The sequence below is a fragment of the Mus pahari genome, chromosome 2, assembly GCF_900095145.1.
Source record: "Mus pahari chromosome 2, PAHARI_EIJ_v1.1, whole genome shotgun sequence".
Classification (NCBI taxonomy): Eukaryota; Metazoa; Chordata; class Mammalia; order Rodentia; family Muridae; genus Mus; species Mus pahari.
Genome location: NC_034591.1, coordinates 120931219 through 120937618, shown reverse-complemented (window position 1 = coordinate 120937618; position 6400 = coordinate 120931219). Strand labels below are relative to the sequence as shown.

At 33.5% G+C, this 6400-nt stretch overlaps 1 protein-coding gene across 2 annotated transcripts in view; it reads right to left on the bottom strand.

Moving 5' to 3' along the window:
* LOC110315735 (contactin-6) overlaps positions 1-6101 on the bottom strand; it is a 334773-nt gene extending 328672 nt beyond the window's left edge. For both annotated transcript variants that reach the window (XM_021189718.2, XM_029534884.1), the window contains exon 1: positions 5877-6101. The gene's annotated coding sequence lies outside the window, so the exon portion shown is untranslated. The remainder of the gene's footprint in view (positions 1-5876) is intronic.
* Between the last annotated feature and the right edge of the window lie 299 nt (positions 6102-6400).

Genomic DNA, 6400 nt, shown 5'->3' with positions numbered 1-6400 from the left:
CACACACACACACACACACACACACACACACACACACACACACACCTTCAAATTCAGGTCCAACAGCTTCTGCTGAGATAAATCACAAGGGTTACAATTTTGGAGCAAAAGTCTCACGTAAAAATACCTTCAAATCTCAAAGTCCCTATTGGAAAGTCATAAAACAAGTAGATTTTTATTCATGTCTTGTTCTACAGAAACAAGGAGAAAAAGAAAAAAAAACATAGTAAGAGTGTTGGGAAGATACAAACAAAAATAGGAAAATGTTTCTAACCCTAGAGATAATATGCCTGGGCATAATGTCAAACACACAACCCGAAGCAGATTTTTATTGTTTCCAAACAATGAAAAATACATACTTCTAGGGGGAATTGTAGAAAATTTGTCCAATTTGTCACTTTATTTTGTCTTTCTTATATATTTCTATTATATTAAAGATAATATATTATTTGAAAACTTGCTGGGTTGGGAGATAGTATTGAGAGAGGGAAAGATTTGACTCCAAGTTTCCACCATGGAGCCATGTATCTTAAAGGCTCTTTTATAACTTACATCACTGACTGAACTGATGAGTTGGAGAATATCCATTCCTCAGGAAAACAAGATGACAAACCTGCTAGTTTTATATTGAATATATAACATTATATTAATGTTCTAAATACGTAAGTAATGTGTAAGAAATACCTAAGGTCTTGATTCTTTGCAAAGAGATGAATTCATGCACAAAAGTAACATTCTTTAAAGAAATTGCTATGAAATTCTTAAATGCATTTTAAAATATCAACAAATGTATTTTTCTTGGAGCATTTCATGTCATAATTTGGGAGAGAAAGCTTCCATATGTCTCCAACACTAGTGTATGCATTGTATTTCCCATTATTATGGTCCTCAAGTATAATAGGTATGAACTAGTATCTTGTGGGATACCTGCAGGATATGTAGGCATATGTAAATCCCACATGTACTTTAGGTATAGTCTGGTAACCCTAGGGTTTATAGTTATTTAGTCTATGAGTTTTTACCACACACTAAAAAAAAAATTACTATTCTTTTTATATGTCTTTCATGAACACATTTTAAAACAAACCAAAAAAAGGGGGGATAAATAATGAAAATACATAATTGAAAAACATAATTCTAAATAAATGTAGCTACAGTTTTTATAAAGTTATGAGAAACTACTCTTATGCAGTTTTAATATCTCTAGCCATAATCTTTCTGTACATAGTTTAAAACAGATATTCAACAGACAAAGAAAGTATCAAGTGTTAAAGACAACCAAAATTGTAGAGAACAATAAAACCATTTCAGAGATGATCATTGAAATAGAAAATATAGAATCATAACAAACCACTTGAGATAATGAAGGGTAACAAAACATAGCACAAAGTTGAAAACAAATTTGAAATGTTTTATAGATATAAAAGATGAACAAGTAAGAACCAACATGGTCACAAGTGGTGAACCAAAAGGAAGAAAAGGTAGAAAAAAATGTTTACCAATTGGTAGCTTCATAGTCGGGAGTATCAGGTAGACAAACTAAAGACAGGAACTTAGAAAACCTGCTGAAATGTAAGAATCTTATTCATGTATCCATCAAAACCTCACCAATATAGTTTGGAAAGATGGCTGGTTCCAAAAGAACCAGAGTCAGTTTCTTTCTGTGATATTGGGGCACATACACCCTCTTGTAGTACAAATATAAACAAAATATACTATAACAAAAAATGGAAAGGGTTTAAATTTTCTTTTGTTTTGTTTGAAATGCTCAGTGAAAATTATGAAAATATTGAAGTCTAAATACTACCTATTACAATAATAAAATTTCTGATATTGATTTCTCATTTTGCACAGGAAACAATACCTAAATAAGTTATAGATTGAAATAGGTCAATACACTGATCTAAATTTTATAAAATTAACACTTAATAGCTTATATTAGAAAATACTTTTATGATTTTAATATTAACTATATTAAAAATGAGCAGGGATTTTACTTAACCACTATATAATTAATCTAATCTCATTATTTTTTGGATTATCTGATTATCTGCATCGCACCCTTGAATTTATATGTAATAGCATCATTATAATACTTTTGACCAAAAAAAGAAAAGATAAAAAAATTGTAAAGTAATGGCAAGAAAACATTTCTTTTTTAAAATATTTCTTAGAGTGGCCAACGATGGGAATATTTTATGGGAAAAATTATGAATGTTAAATATTATGTAAACATTCAGCTGAGAAATACAAGTCATATTAAACATTAACTAAAACTTTTGAGTAATAACTCTATATGGGATGTTAATAGTATTGCTTAAAAATATGTATACATTTATGAAATTATGACTGATTCCAAATGATAGCTTGCCCTCACTGTATAAAATAAATAATTTTCAGGCACACAACACAGAATGAATCTGTGACTGTCTAAGAGTCTAAAGATTCATTTCTGAATGTGGGACTCAACCACGCAAGAAATTATGGTGGGTCAGGATGTAAATGCTTGTTGTTAAAATGTTAATTCTTTCAAATTTGAAATGAATCCAAAATAACAGCATGGTACTTGACACAATGTCAATAATAAATACATCTGAAATTGAATATATACTTATCATAATATATTTTTCATAATTTATCATAACAATATATATAAATAATATATATTATGATAATCATTTTGGAGATATATATGTTATTTACATATACATATATGTTTATGTGTTGTGATTTCTATTATTATCATAATTGTTAGAAGAGTCTTAATATGCAATAGTGTTATTATTATGAGTCTCAACCTGACATGCTTATGTGTTCTTTAAATTTTATCTCTTTTGCATTCAGTTCACCTTTGGATTGTCCTATCTTATTCCTGTTGATCATTGTTATTAGGTTTGAGAATCAGCTTAAGTAGAAACATTCAAGTTTTCTACACCCTATTTGAGCAAAGAAATGGTCAGGACTTGACATCAACCTTCTACATGATCTCATTGGTTCAAGTATAGAAAGAGGAATTTTTAGGTAGCTACTTAGATATTAGAAGGTCTAAGAACATTAAGGATGGACTGCTCCCTCATAATCTACAGCTTATAAACACAGAACTAGAGCTTCAAGGTTCGGAAGAGGCACATGATCTGGGTCATCTGGCCCTGAAAGGATACCTGACATCTAAACTGCCAGGAATGTCCATAATAGATCACTGTTCAGCCTGGTTCAGAGGCTTAGAAGGCTAGCATATAGCAAATGACTTTACAGAGTCGTTTTCCCACCACCAGCATCAATCCAAATAAGTCTGTCAATCATCTACACAAAAATAAGCATCTAACAAAAGTTGTCAGTTCTAGAAACTTTAGATATAAAATAAAATCTAAAATACAAATTGTGTACATTGGTCTGACCACTGCTTCCTTCTCACACTATGAGATATTTCTGTTCTCCAGATATCCATTTAGGCACTGGCCGTAAGGATCCAGTTGAGAGTACCTGCTATACTTGCTAACAAATGCCATCTTTTCTCTACACTTCACTTTGCATGTCTTTTTAATTCCTCCCCTAGAGATCACATAGAGCAGGCATCGTAGAGGAGTAGCAAGCAAGATTCTGTTGACAATGATGTGTAATTTGAAAACTTGTTAATATTTAAAAATGTATTAAAATGCATATTTTGAGAATTGGTTAATATATTCTGTGCGTATTAAAATGAGTAGAAATCATTATTTTTTCATAGTTTTTGTTCATAATTACAGAGTTATTTTTCTGAAACCAGTACTTCTCTTACAAACAAATACATACCAGATTTTTTTTGCAACTTAATATTTCATTTTACTTCCTTTTGGCTTTCCAAACGTAGAGTGAGATAATTCTTCCATGTGCATATCTGTCAATCATAGGTGATACCATCAAACTAAGTCCCCTTTATTCTTAGAAAGAATGATATATTATAGAAAAATATTCTTTATAAAATACCTTTCTCCTCATGTCATTTTATTATTAGAATTTTAAGCATTAAGAAATAACAGCTCAGGATTGTTATTTGTAGGGAATGGGCTCTCTCTTCAAGGCTCTCCTATGTAATTTGGCTATGATACAAAGTACTAAAGCTTATGCTACCACATTCTACTTTACATGTTGATAGCACACTTACATAGCTAAATAATTAAGTGAATATTTTATAATCCCTTCCTCCTGTAAGGAGAATAAAAAGGTGTCAATCAGCTTTTATACTATTTTCACTCACTAAAAGAATAGAAGCCTATAGTTAATTTACTTCGCATTGTCTTTACAGCATCATTAGTTTCTGTGTGATGGGAAGGGGAAGCTGAGACTAAGGTGTGATCACCTGCTATGTGACCAAGTGAATTGGGTGTCATTAAAGTCATGCACGTACCTTGAAAATAAAATTATGACTGTGCACTAGAAATGCTCAGTTGAAGTAAGAAACAAATTTGATTTTAAGTGATCAGCTTCTTACTAAGAGTTGATAACTTATGCATTTATATAGCCTCATAGAAAGGCCTTATATAAAAGTTTCTTGATTGAAAAATCCTTATACTGCATAGCCATGATTAGGCTAAGAAAAAAGATCTGTGAAGCATCAAACATGAAATGTCTCTGTATTTTTGTTTGCTATACAAATTGTGCCAGTATTTTTGTGGGCATATGTTTGTTTTGCGGAAATGTATATATACATTTTTCACGTCTGTGGGGTTGTATAAAAACAGTGCTCAAATATCTTATTTTATTGTAGTTTATAGTGCACATAAATTGGTGACATATTACAACAATAATAACTTTAAAGGATGATGAACAAATCCATCAGATAAATGAGAACTGCTCAGAACAAGAGTTTCAACAGCCCACATATGGCTCCTTGGTTTATAGATATCTTTGAGAAACACTGTCACTATAGAACAACATTATGTATCCCTTATTTTCAAGATGATTTTTTACAATGCCACTGCTCTCTCTGTTTTTTTTTTCCTTACTGTATCTTTACCATAATATTTGTCATTCTGTGAATGCCTCTCAGAGGACATAGTCAGGATGCTGATTATTTAAACTTTAGTAGTTTTCATTGGGAGAAACAAGAGTTATGAACGACAGTGTCCCCCAAACCTCCAATGTTATAGCATTATGTTAACATTGGAGCCATATATAGTGACTAATCTCAGAACTCTGCAAAGTTTTGCTCCCAAGTCATCAAGTTCTGAAACTTTCATAAAGTATTAAAAGATCCTTATCATAACAGGCTTAGCTGCTGTGAATGGAGAGAAAAGGCGATTCTGCAAGCTATTATCTGTAAGCTGGGTGCAACCAAAATGTCAGAGGAAATTTGGTGCACCCATTTGACCTCTCCTCTAGTGTTTCCCTCATTATGAAAGCCCTCCCCCAAGAAAGTTTTATAACCGTTCCCTTAAATTATCTGTAGATACTGCAAACCCCACCCCTCAGCCTTTGGAGGAAAAAAAATGCAGTACACATCTTCTGATCTGCCGGTACTGGAAGGGTGTGTAGCTATCGGAAAGTACTAGAATTAGCACTGTCATCCAGTCTTGCCCGTTAGTTTTACTGCAGCAAAGACTAGTGAAACACTAAGAAATATACCTGTCATCTTACTTTGCCTGGTTTGATCCTGTCTTCCCCGATACAGACTCAATTCATTTTTCTCTCACAGGGAATCAATATATTTTAAGCATCAGCTTCATAAAAACACAGCATCAATGAAACCGTCACTCCCCCCCACCACCACCAAACACACAAACCCAGCGTTTACCTGTTTTACTAATACAAAGAGATTGAAAGCAAGAAAAGCTGCAGCTTGCCCAGCAAAATTCTCATTGCAGCAGACAGCGCAATTCTGTACTTACGGATCTTACCAGGGAAATGTCTCGGGATCTTTACAATTTTTCTGCAGAACTCTGTCTGGAGTCCTCAGTCAGGCATGCTGTGCATCCAGGCAGAACCAAGCCGTATGGAATGTCTATGCAGCTGGGAGATAATGGGACTCTTTTTCCCAGCTGGGACTGCAAGCCTTTTATCCACTGAGTATTGCGTGGCTCCTCTCTGGTCTTAAGCATGAAATACGCTCCTCTCCTGCTGCATTCCTGACGGAACCTAGACAATTAGTTCTTGAGGCACATGTGCAAAGCTCCCGTTTGGAATATTCAAAGGGAAAATTCTCTGCACACTGAAAGGCAGTTTTGTCTTCCTCATCCTTCACAGACTCAGGCAGCTGGGAGCAGCTGCCATTCCAGTGCCATAAAAGATTAAATTCACCCCCCTCATTCTTTGACTAGATATAGTCACTCCTGTTGGGTCATCAGAAAATCGCTCTTATTGAAAACTGGGTCAGACTAACTACTTATTAGGTATCCAACAGGAAAGGAAGTAGGTTTTTTTT